General features: G+C 48.2%; 1 pseudogene; it reads left to right on the forward strand.

Moving 5' to 3' along the window:
- Nucleotides 1-2,676: 2,676 nt before the first annotated feature.
- On the forward strand, nt 2,677-4,081 carry LOC129463042 (rho GTPase-activating protein 21-like; annotated as a pseudogene).
- Nucleotides 4,082-12,515: the final 8,434 nt, after the last annotated feature.

A 12,515-nucleotide genomic window follows, 5' to 3' on the forward strand; every position in this document is an offset into this window, starting at 1 on the left:
CTGCATCTGTAGTCCCAGCTACTCTGGTGGCTGAGGATCGCTTGAGCCTGAGAGGTCGAGGCTGCAGTGAGCTATGATCGTGCCACTACACTTCAGCATGGGCGACAGAGAGATCCTGTTTCAAAAAAAATAACAAGTCTCCAGCATTTCATTTTGGGGAAATTGGGTTCAGTTCATGCTGGTCCCTCTTCCCTGTTGCAATGGTTTTACTGAATGAAATCTTCTTCAGTGCATTAGCTAGCGGTGGGCTCTGTTTATCTTTGATGGACAGAGCCAGAGGTATAAAAACAGCATGCTCATTCTCCTCCACCTTCCAATCTCCTGTCTGGGCCCCGCATTGGCCAATGGGAGCCTGTGGGTGGTGGGCACCACAGCTGCCTGCTGACTGGGGCTCTTATGGTCAGCACCTGTGCAGACGGCAGGTGGGGAAGGGAAGAGAAGGGAGGGGAACCCCTCTGGAGGCAACAGAAGCTAGCCAGCACATCCTGCTTCCTGGGGGCTTCTCATGGCATCAGCAACAGTCTTATCATGACTGTCCCTTAAAACATTCCAAAGCTGGGTGCGATGGCTCATGCCTATAACCCCGGCACTTTAGGAGGCTGAGGTGGGCGGATCACCTGAGCCCAGGAGTTTGAGACCACCCTGGGAAACTCGGCAAAACCCCATCTCTACAAAAAATACAAAAATTAGCCGGATGTGGTGGTGTACGACTGTAGTCCCAGCTACTCGCGGGACTGAGAAGCGGAACGATCGCTTGAGCCCAGGAGGTCAAGGCTGCGGTGAGCCAAGATTGCGCCACTGCACTCCAGCCTGGGTGACACAGCAAGACCCTGTTTCCAAATTAAAAAAAAAAATTCGAAAATGTCTCACTTCTTCTGGGCAATGTGCTCTGAACTTCCAGCTTAGGTCTCAGGACACACCTAAGACACAGGGGCTCTCCAGGTGGGTTCTAATGTCAGACAAAGACATGCATGACCCTGCCTGTTGGGTCACATGGCTGGCAGGATGGCTCTGAAGGCCTCATGTGTGTCTGGCCTGTGCTTAAATCCCAGCCAAGGGAAGCAGCCGTGCAGTCCCAAGGCCTGGCTTTAGGTTTCAGGCTGCCTGTGGCCACACGAAACTCAGGGACTCTAGAAAATATTTTCCTGGTTCTGCAGCCTCTGGAAACCCCCTAAAATTCCCAGCAGGTGGGAAGGTGCAAGGGGCTGTGAGGAGGAAGCCCCAAAGGCCCCAGCCCCCACGCTTCGCTGGGGTGCCGCTCTCCTTCTAGGATCTGGGAGTAAGGTTTCTCTTCTGATATCCTCAGCCTGGCCCTCCTGCCAGCCTCCACCCCTCACCAGGAATGGAGAATACTCATTTATTTTATTTATTTATTATATTTATATATTTATTATATTATTTATTTTTACAGACAGCATCTCACTTTGTCGCCCAGGCTGGAGTGTAGTGGCATAATCATAGCCCACTATAGCCTTGAACTCCTGGGCTCAAGTGAACCTCCTGTCTCAGCCTCCCAAGTAGCTGGGACTATAGACATGCACCACCAAGCCCAGCTAATTTTTTAATTTTTTGTAGAGACGAGGTCTCACTCTGTTGCCCAGGCTGGTTTCAAACCCATGGGCTCAAGCAATCTTCCCACTTTGGCCTCCCAACGTGCTGCGATTACAGGTGTGAGGCACCGTGCCTAACCTGGAGAATATTTAAAATCCAGAAAGGAAACAGAAACTGTGCTATTAGGAGGCAGGACAATGGTTCCTCTGGCAGGGGAGTGGCTGGAAGTGACTGACCCCCACAGGGGCTTCTGGGGGCTGTAAACATCCTGTTTCTTGGTCTGGATGCTGGATCTCCGGGAGTGTTCAGTTTGTGAAAATGCATTGAGTTGTACATTTATGATTTTGCACTTTATATATGTTAGGCTATTGTTTAAAAAATGTATTTTTTTTTTTTGATAGAGTGAAGCTTTGGAAAATAGCCTGCCAGTTTCTCAAAAGGTGCAAAGGGAGCTGGGCATGGTGACTCACACCTGTAATCCCAGCGCTTTGGGAGGCTGAGGTAAGAGGATCATTTGAGACCAGGAGTTGGAGATCAGCCTGGAAAACATAATGAGACCCCCATCTCTACAAATATAAAATTAGCTGAGCATGGTAGTGCCCCCCTGCAGTCCCAGCTACTCGGGAGGCTGAGGCAGGAGCCCAGGAGTTGGAGGCTGCAGTGAGCTGTGATCACACCATTATACTCTAGCCTGGGCAACAAAGTGAGACCCTCTGTCTCTAAAAAGAAAAAGAAAAAAAGAAAGATGTTCTAAAATTGACTGTGGTGAAGCTTGGACAACTTTATTTGCACACTAAAAGCCAGTGGCTGGGCACAGTGGCTCACACCTGTAATCCCAGCACTTTGGGAGGCTGAGGTGAAATGATGACTTGAGCCCAGGAGTTCGAGACCAGTCTGGGCAACACAGGGAGACCTCATCGCTATAAACAAATTTGAAAAGTTAGCAGACATGGTGGTCCAGCTACTCGGAGGTGAGGTGGGAGAATTGCTTGAACCCAGGAGGTGGAGGTTGCAGTGAGCCGAGATCGCGCCACTGCACTCCAGCCTGCGTGATAGAGTGAGACTGTCTCCAAAAAAGGAAAGAAAAGAAAAAAAGCCATTGAATTGTACACTCTTAATGGATGAGTTGTATGGTATGGGAATTATACCTCAATAAAACTGTTAAAAGAAATTCAGCAGGGCATAGAAACGAAACATAGGGAGTTTTTGGCCAACGTCAGCACCATCACCTCAGATTATTCCACCACATCGTCTGCTACATACTTGACTAGCCTGGACTCCAGGAGACTGAGCCCTGAGGTGCAATCGTGGCAGAGAGCAAGGGGGACGAGGCAGACGATGAGAGAAGCGAAGTGATCAGCGAAGGGCGGCCTGTGGAAACCGACAGCGAGAGCGAGTTTCCCATTTTCGCCACAGCTTTGACTTCAGAGAGGCTTTTCCGAGGAAAACTGCAAAAAGTGACTAAGAGCAGCTGGAGAAATTCTGAATGAAGTGAAGTAAGTTGCACCGAGGGAAGTTTAACATCAAGTTGAGATAGCCGGAGACAGCTCTTCAATTCCCATAAACTCATCGAATGTGATATTCTCTCCAGGAAAAAATCAGCTAGATTCAAGTCAGACAGTGGAAGTCTAGGAGATGCCAAGAACGAGAAAGAAACACCTTCATTAACTAAACTGTTTGATGCTACGAAAAAAGGAAAGTCAACTGGGAGTTTACTGACACCCACCAGAGGTGAATCCGAAAAACAGGAACCCACATGGAAAACGAAAAAAGCAGATCGGTTAAAACTGAGACCCAGAGTCCCTGCGGATGATGTGTTTGGAGTAGGCAATCACAAAGCGAATGCCGAGACTGCTAAAAAGAAAAGCACCCGGCGCAGACACACGCTAGGAGGGCACAGAGATGCTACTGAAATCAGCGTTTTGAATTTTTGGAAAGCACATGAGCAGAGTTGGGAGAGAGAATCTGAACTTTCAGCTGTAAACCGGTTAAAACCAAAATGCTCAGCCCAGGACCTTTCCATCTCAGACTGGCTGGCCAGGAAATGCCTACACACTAGCACCTCTGACCTTAGCAGAGGAGAAAGCGGAGATCCCCAGACAGAGAACCCAAGGGCACGAGAAATAGCCACGACCGACACACCTTTGGCTTGTCAGTGCGACACAGGCACCTTGGCTTCAACAAACAGGCCCCTTCTTTCCATATCACCGCAGTCACCTGACCAAATAAACGGAGAAAGCTTCCAGAACGTGAGCAAAAATGCTGGTTCTGCAGCGAATGCCCAACCTCATAAACTGTCTGAAACCCCAGGCAATAAATCACAATTTCATCCCTGTCTTTAAAGTGGGGTTATGTCCACTCTAGCAAGTAAAAAGCTACTGTTACACGTTCCAGTAACTCTGTCAATATTTTCTTGTACCAGAATTGTTATTATGCAGTCTTCATTTGGGCTGGTTTCATCATTTTGCACTGTAAAATAGCTTTACAGTGCATTGCTACAGCCAGAAGAACATATGTATATATTTAAAAATATATCGGATAGTCATATACAAACGAGCAAGGCATTTGTTGCAACTTATTACATAGAATATACCCCAAGCCACTGAAGAAAATCGCTGGCATTAGTGTGCAGCAAATTTGTTCTTTTGGTTTCATCACAAACAGAAGTGCCTCATCATAAAAATACATTTGTTTTTTAGGGTGCCATATTGTTAAAATTAGATAACTTACATTGAATAAATGAATATGTTTTATCGGTAACAAATTTCATTACATTTACCAGTTTTCACATAGGTGGATACAGAACTTCCATTCTTTAGTCATTCCAGGTGGATCTGAGTTTTATATTCGAATGTTTAATACAGTTTTTGAGTTTTGCCTGACTTGAATTTTTAATCTTTCTGTAAAATACATAAGTTAAATGAACATATTAAGTGTGTATCTTTTCTTCAGATACCAGATATGATAGAAATGTTGTAACATAGGTGTGTAGATAGCGGATCCTGGATGGAACAGGCTTCTTTATCAAGAAGAATATAATTCTGCATAAGGACTTAACGAATCCAAACCTGTGTCAAGCCTGTGTGCGTACCCAATTAAACACTGGAAATAAAAATCATTTTGGTGACAAAAAACAAGAAAAAAAGAAAGAAAGAAATTCAGCAGGGCATTAGCATTAGAAAGAATACCAGACCAATTCGAATGAATGCCGGACAGATGGCCCCACCCACAGGGCTGTGCCGGTGCCCACCAGCTGGGCTCCAGCCACCGGACCAACATAGACAGTCTGTTGGCTTCCCAGGCTCAGGAATACTGCAGATCATAACCTGGTGCAGAGAATCTTGAAGGCAGGAAGTACAGGCAAGATACAATGCAATCCTTGGGTTCCCTAGAAACAGATCCTGAGATGAGGATGTGGGTGGGAGTAGTTTATTTGGGGAGGGATCCACGAAGGAAAGGAAGTCAGAATAGGGGATGAGCAAATGAGGCTCAATCCCACTTTGGGGCGAGGGAGATGGGGCATTTATCCTCCACCCGGACCATCACTGCAGGGGGCTGCTCCTGGGGCATTCACTGCCTCCTTCTCGCCCTGGCCCCGGTGGATGGAGCCCACAGGTGCAGAGTCACAGCTTGCCTGGGACATTGGGCATGTGCTGGATTTTCGAGTGCCAAGGAATATGGGCAGGGCAGCCCCAACTCCACCTTGCCTGAGCAGCTCTCAGGTGGTGTGAAATCCCGAGTAAGTCCTGGCCCCCACAGGCCTCAGTTTTCCCTATCTGGAAAGTGAAGGTGATGAGAGCAGTGTTCCCAATGGGGCATTTGGCCATGTCTGGAGACATTCTGGGTTGTTACAACAGGGAGGGAAGGTGTGTCTGGTATCTAGCGGGTGGAGACCAGAGATGCTGAATCCTACAGTGCACAGGACAGAATTTCACAACATAGAGTTAACCAACCAAAAATGTCAGCAGTGCCTCAGCTGAGAAACCTGGGCTAGGATCCAGCCACCGCGGCCTCCCAAAGTGCTGGGATTACAGGCGTGAGTTACCGCGCCCGGCCGAGAAAGTCTAAGAATGATTTTCAACTTGAACATGCGAAGCTCTGAGTATATCCCAGAGAAGGCTTATGCCAACCTCATGCCAGTCAGGGGCCAATGCTCCTGTACCACTGAGGGCCCCAGGCTGCCCCTCAGAAGCAGACGAGCCCGGGCTCCCTGGCTCCAAATCTGCTGCAAGCCTCTCCTGGTTCTCCTGTACAACACTGGGATACCCCTCATGAGCTGTGGGAGCAGAAGCCAGGACCATCCTAAAGGTCTGGAGACAGCCCTATAAGTCCTCAGTCCTCAACCCAAACCCTCAGATTTTTAAAAATAGATTCTACTTTTTAGAGTAGTTTTAGGTTCACAGCAAAATTGAACAGAAGTTAGAGGCTTCCCTTGTACACCCTCCCCCAAAACATGCACAGCTTGTCCCATTCTCCACATCCCTCTCTAGAGTGGAACATTTGTTACAGCTGATGAATCTATATTGACACATCATCACCCCAAGTCCATGGTTTACATTAGGGTGGATGAATGTGCTCGAGGTACATTCTGTGAGGCTGGGCCAATGGGTAATGACATGAATCCACCATTACTGTGCCATACAGAGGTTGCACTGCTCTAAAAATCCCCCGTGCTCCACCCATTTATTCCTGTCTCCCCTCAACCCCTGGCAACCACTGATCTTTTTGCTGTCTCCATAGTTTTTCCAGAATGTCATAGAGTTGGAATCACACAGAGTATGGCCTTTTCAGATTGGCTTCTTTCGCTTACTAAGATGCATGTAAGTTTCCTCCATGTATTTTCATGGCTCGATAGCTCATTTCTTTTTAGCACTGAATAATATTCCATTGTCTGGATGTACCTCGGTTTTTATCCATTCACCTGCTGAAGGACATCTTGGCTGCTTCCAAGTTCTGACAATCATGCATAAAGCTGCTATAAACATCCATGTGTAGTTTTTTGTGTAGACATGAGTTTTTAGCTCATTTGGGTAAATGCCAATGGGCCTGATTCCTGGGTTGTATGGTAGGAGTATGTTTATTTTATTAAAAACTGCCAAGCTGTCTTCCAGAGTGGATTCACCATTATTGCATCCCCACCAACAATGAATGAGAATTCCTGTTGCTCCAAAGGGGGGAGGTACTACACACTTTTAAACAACCAGATCTCGCAATAACTCACTCACTCACTCACTCACTCACTCACTATCAGAAGGACAGTACCCACGGGATGCTGTTCATGAGCACCCATTCATGAGAAACTACCCCCCGATCCAATCACCTCCCACCAAGCCCCACCTCCAACATTGGGGATTACAATTCAACATGAAATTTGGGTGGGACACAGATCCGAATCCTATCACAGCTGGACTTAAGTCCTAGCTCTGCCACTTACCAGTGGGACCTTGGTCAAGCTGCTTAACCTCTCTGGGCCCCGGGAGAAGCAGCACAGTGCAAAGTAGCACTTGTGTTTTGGGGTGTCTGCCCATGTAGCTCTTACATTGGGGCACCTATGGAAACTACCATTTTTTATGCTTAGTATCTTAATACTGATGTCCCTTTGTCTTGGTCCATTTCATGTTGCTATAAAGGAATAACTGATGCTGTGTAATTTACAAAGAGAAGAGGTTTGTTTGGCTCATGATTCTGCTGGCTGGAAGTTCAAGACTGGGCATCCAGTGAGGGCCTCAGCCTGCTTCCACTTGCGGTGAGAGGTGAAGAGGAGAATGTGTGCAGAGATCGCATGGACAGAGAAGAAGCAAGAGTAGGGGCAGGTGCCAGGCTCTTTTTAACAACCAGCTGTCTTGGGAACTAATAGAACAAAAACTCGCCCCATGGGAGGGAGAGATCCATCCCCATGCCCCATGCCCTAAACACCTCCCATTTGGCCCCACCTCCGACATTGGGAATCAAATTTCAACATGAGGTTTGCAGGGAACAAATGTCCAAGGCATAGCACCCTTTTCCCACTGGCAGTCCTGAGAGCCTCTCTTCATGCCTAGTTTCTACTCCTCTGTACCCTGGGTGAGTGCTTATGTCTTTAAGGGGCTTCCCCATGCATGAGTCATGGAGCCAATGTCTTAAGCCAAACGATCTCAAACACAACACCACAGTGGACGAATATCCATCTACCCATTTTTTGCGTGATTCAAAATAAGGTAAGATACAGGTATGGCTGCTGTGACAAAGGCCAATGAGAGACAAATGTATTTCTTTCTTGGGTAACAGTCCAAGTATCAGCTATTTAGAACAGATAAGGAGGCTCTATAGTGCAGGGTCTCAGCTTCCCTCTCTTTCGTGGTTTCCCAGTCTTTATTCATGACTCCCACCTCATGATTCAATATGGCTGCTCCAGCTCCTACCATCACAACGGCATTCTATCAGAGGGAAAAGTATAATCCCAAAGTGGCACAACTTACTTAATTAGCTTTACTTTACATGACCATACTCACTGCTGGGGAGGCCAAGAAGGGCGATCTTTAGCTGATAGGACCATGAGCCAGCCAAAAATCCTCATCTGATGTAAGAAGATATTAGGGTCAGCTGGTAGTTTTGCCCTACATAACAGAACAGATAAAAGTTTAATTTTATTCATGTGGTTGGATGAATACTCAGACCAAGGGGTGTGAGGAAAAGGCCCTCAAATCCCCAACAGAGTAATGGGCAAGAGGCTGAAGTGAGACAGAAGCCTGTTTGGAAAAGCTGTCAATGTTTTCTTTTGTTCAATCAACAAACAGGCATTGAGCATCTCCATTGTGTCTGACACTATAGCAGACACTGGGTGTGTGCAGTGAGGAAAGTGGGTGAAAAAGCTTGGTCGTTCCCAGCTGACATGGTGATCAATTTCTTGCATGCCTTTAGTATTGTGCCTCTGTTTACTGAGCACCTAATATGTGCCAGGCCTGGGTAGGGGATAATGAAGCAGAAACAAATCCAGCCTGACCCCAAAAGACTCTCACAACGAATAGGCACTGCCCACAAGCCACATGGGAAAGCCCAGCTCCCTCTGTTAGAATCACACCTGCCTGGGGTGGGGTGGGGGTGAGGAAAGGAGGAAGGATGGCCTGATCTTCGTCAGCTTCAGTTGCCTGAGCCGTGGTTCCAATCTCACCCCCATGCTGTCCGTCTGTGGCCCTTTCCCCTCCTCTGATGTTCAAGGTCTAGAGCAGGATTCATGGCCCTCTCCTCAAGGCAGCGGGGATCTCAAGAGACTTGGACCTCTAGAAGTAGCCAGGGCAGGGGTGTGGCTGGCTGGTCTGTTATCCAGGTGGCATGGGGAACACGTAGAGTGACACACTCATCCTGGTTTGCTTGGACTATCCCAGTTTTAGCACTGCAGATCCTGCCTCCTGAGAATCCCCTTGGTCTGGGGAAACTAGGAGAGTTGGCCACCCTAGAACCTTGGATTCTGTCTGGGTCCTCCCCTGCTCCCCAACTTCTAAACCAGTGGTTCTTCACCCTGGCTGCACATTGGCATCTCCTGGACAATTTTTTAAGAATGCTGCTGCCTGGGTCCCCCTGCCAGATGAATTCATTCAGAGTTCAGGGTTGAGGCTGGGTGTAGATCTTGTAAAAACAAAAACAAAAACAAAAAAAGCTCCCGGGGATTCAAGGTGGATCCAGGGTGTGAGCCCCTCCTTGGGGATGGGGCCGAGCCAGGAGATGGTGGAAGGTAGATTTTTGTTTTCTAGCTCCAGTGAGAGCTGAGGAAGAGTGGAGCAGGAGCACTGAATTGGGGTTCATTGACTCCTTCCTTCACCCACTCATTCATTCATTCATTGATTCATTCATTCAGTCATTCATTCAACAATTATGTACAGGGGACCTGCTATGCATCAGGAGCTGTCCTGGGGCTGGGGACATGGACTGGGGGAAGAGGGTGATCAAGTACCTGTTTTCAAGAAGCTCACATTCGAGTTGGGGAAACACATAGTCAACAAGTAAGTCGACTGGATACTTCCAGATGAAGATGGGAAGGAACTTGATGGAGTGATGTGTTGGATTAATGGGGGTACATCAGCTCCTGAAAGTCATTGGTTGGGTGCAGCATCTGGGGGCTTCACCACTCCAGACCTTTGGCCTTGACTGTTGGGTCTTGAGGCTTCTAGAAGACAGAGACAGCTCGCAGGCAGAGTCCCAGGTGTTTGCCAGAGAGTGAGTGTCATAAGGTCCTAGTGTGGCACCAACCGTGGCTCCTCCAGAAAGTGACCTCTGAGCTGCCACCTGAAGGACATGGAAGAGCTGGCCATGTGATGAACATGCCAGGGCATGTGGAGGGCATGCCAGACAAGGGAGATGGCGAGGGCATAGTCCCCAAGTCAAGTTTGGTGCATTCCAAGAACAGCCACCAAGGACGGTGGGCAGTGTAGCCCGGGCTGGAGAGGAAGACAGAGTGGCAGGGGCTGAGAGTGGGGGAGAAGTTGCCAGGGCCAGGCCATGTGGCGCTGACATTCACCTGGGTAGGCAGGGAAGCCTCTAGGAAGTTTTGAGCAGGCATCTACAGGATCCAGTTACTTCTGGGCAACAAGCTCACTTCGCATGTGGTCTGGAGACGGGATTGTAGGGAAGGGCACAAGAGGAAAGAGGAGAGATGGTCTCACCCCCCTGGGTGGCCTTGGCCAGTCCCTTTTCTTCACTGAGATTCAGCTGATTATCTGGAAAATGAGGCCAAGAAGCCCCGCTCCATGTGCTTCAGAGGGTCATTTCAGCTGTGCACAGTGGCTCATGCCTATAATCTCAGCATTTTGGGAGGCCAAGGTGGGAGGATCACTTGAGTCCAGGAGTTTGAGACCAGCCTGGGCAGCATAGCAAGACCCTGTTTGTAAAAAAAAAAAAAAAAAAAAAAAAAAATTTTTTTTTAATTAGCTGGGCTTGGTGGCATGCACCTGTGTAGTCCCAGCTACTCGGGAGGCTAATGCAGGAGGATCGCATGAGCCCAGGAGGTCGAGGCTGCAGTGAGCTGTGATTGTGCCACTGCACTCCAGCCTGGATAACAGAGTGAGGCTCTGTCTCTAAAAAAATAAAAAATAAAAGAAGGGTGTTTGGTGACTCCCATGAATGGAAGTCCACTGGCTACAGTTGGATGAAAGTCTCCTGGCTGTGGCAGAACACAGGGAGGGGGCTTGACACCACCCTTTGGGTAGAAGTGGCCATGCCTGGACCCACCAAATGCAGACTGGGGCCTTTCTCAAGTTCTCTGCTTTGTGGTTGGGTTTTTCCAAGTGAACCGAGCTAAAATTATGAATGGTGAACACAGTGTCTCGGAGGTATAAAGGCCAAGTGAGGCTGAGAAATGAAAATCCAGTCCTCGAGGTACCTTGGCCAAGCAGCCCTGGGGCTGCCCGGTCATCTCACTCTGAACTCTGGGACACAGGAAGTGTGGCTGACAATTCCTGGCAGCATAGCACCAACTCCACATTCATGTTGAACATGAAGGAAGCTGGACTGAATTCTTTCTTTTTTTTTTTTTGTTTTGAGGCGGAGTCTTGCTCTGTCGCCCAGGCTGGAGTGCAATGGCGCTATCTTGGCTCACTGCAAGCTCCACCTCCCGGGTTCACGCCATTCTCCTCCCTCAGCCTCCCAAGTAGTTGGGACTACAGGCGCCCACCACCACATCCGGCTAATTTTTTTGTATTTTTAGTAGAGACAGGGTTTCACCATGTTAGCCAGGATGGTCTCGATCTCCTGACCTCGTGATCGACCCACCTCAGCCTCCCAAAGTGCTGGGATTATGGGCGTGAGCCACCGTGCCAGGCCTGGAAGCTGGACTGAATTATGAGAGAAAGGCAGAACTGCAGACACTTGGATTTCCCCAGACAGAATCCAAGAGTGATCACATCTCAGTGAAGGTCCCAAATCTTAGTGTATTCAGATCTTTTCTATTTGGCTGCCAGGAAGCTCAGCCCCATTCATAGTTCGCCTCCACAAATATATTCTAGAACCCCAATGGTGGCTACGGAGATTTACTAACACTGAATATCCATTTATTACAGGTTCACTGCCTGCCAGGCACTGTGCTAAGCACTTAATATGAGGAAGGACTGGTACCATTCCCATTTTACAGTCAAAGCGATGGAAATCCAGCAACATGAATTCACCTCATGGGAGCCACTAGTAGGTAGTCATTGAAATCAATTTCCTCCATCCTCTGTAAAAATAGAATTCAGGGCATGGTGGTGCTTGTCCATAATCCCAGCTACTTAGGAGGTTAAGGTGGGAGGATTGCTTGAGTAAAAGAATGAATAAGGGCTGGGCATGGTGGCTCATGCCTGTAATCCCAGCACTTTGGGAGGCCAAGGTGGGAGGATTTCTTGATGCCAGGAGTTGGAGATCAGTCTGAGCAACAAAGTGAGACCCTGTCTCTACAAAAAATTTTTTAAAATTATCTGGGCGTGGTCGTGTGCACCTGTAGTCCCAGCTACTCAGGAGGCTGAGGTGGGAGGATCGCTTGAGCCTGGGAGTTCAAGGCTTCAGTAAGCTATAATGGTGCCACTGTACTCCAACTTGGATGACAGAGAGAAACCCCGTCTCTAGAAAAAAAAAAAAAAAAAAAAAAAAAAGGATTGTAGTCAAGCACATAACTGGACTACATTTCCCAGCACCCCTTGCATTTGGGGTGGGCAGGTGACTACGTTCTCTCCAGTGGCACCTGTGCCTCTCCTGGGTCCTTTAAGTGAGTAATCTACCTCCTCCATAGTCTTTTCTCTCCTACCTTCTGGATATGGAGTCAGTGGGTCCTGGGGTACAGTGGATCCCCAAGCTAGAAAAAGTCAGGCTTTTCCAGGTGGAGAACAACTGCCCTGCCACCTGCCAACCCAGGACTGTTGCAATAAACAAGTTGCCATTATGTTTGAAAAGGCAAGGTGTGTTTACAACAGGGCCTAGCCTAGGCTAACTCATGATGCCCAGAGTTGGGGCAGAGCCAG

Source organism: Symphalangus syndactylus, chromosome 14 (genome assembly GCF_028878055.3).
Source record: "Symphalangus syndactylus isolate Jambi chromosome 14, NHGRI_mSymSyn1-v2.1_pri, whole genome shotgun sequence".
In the NCBI taxonomy this organism is placed as follows: Eukaryota; Metazoa; Chordata; class Mammalia; order Primates; family Hylobatidae; genus Symphalangus; species Symphalangus syndactylus.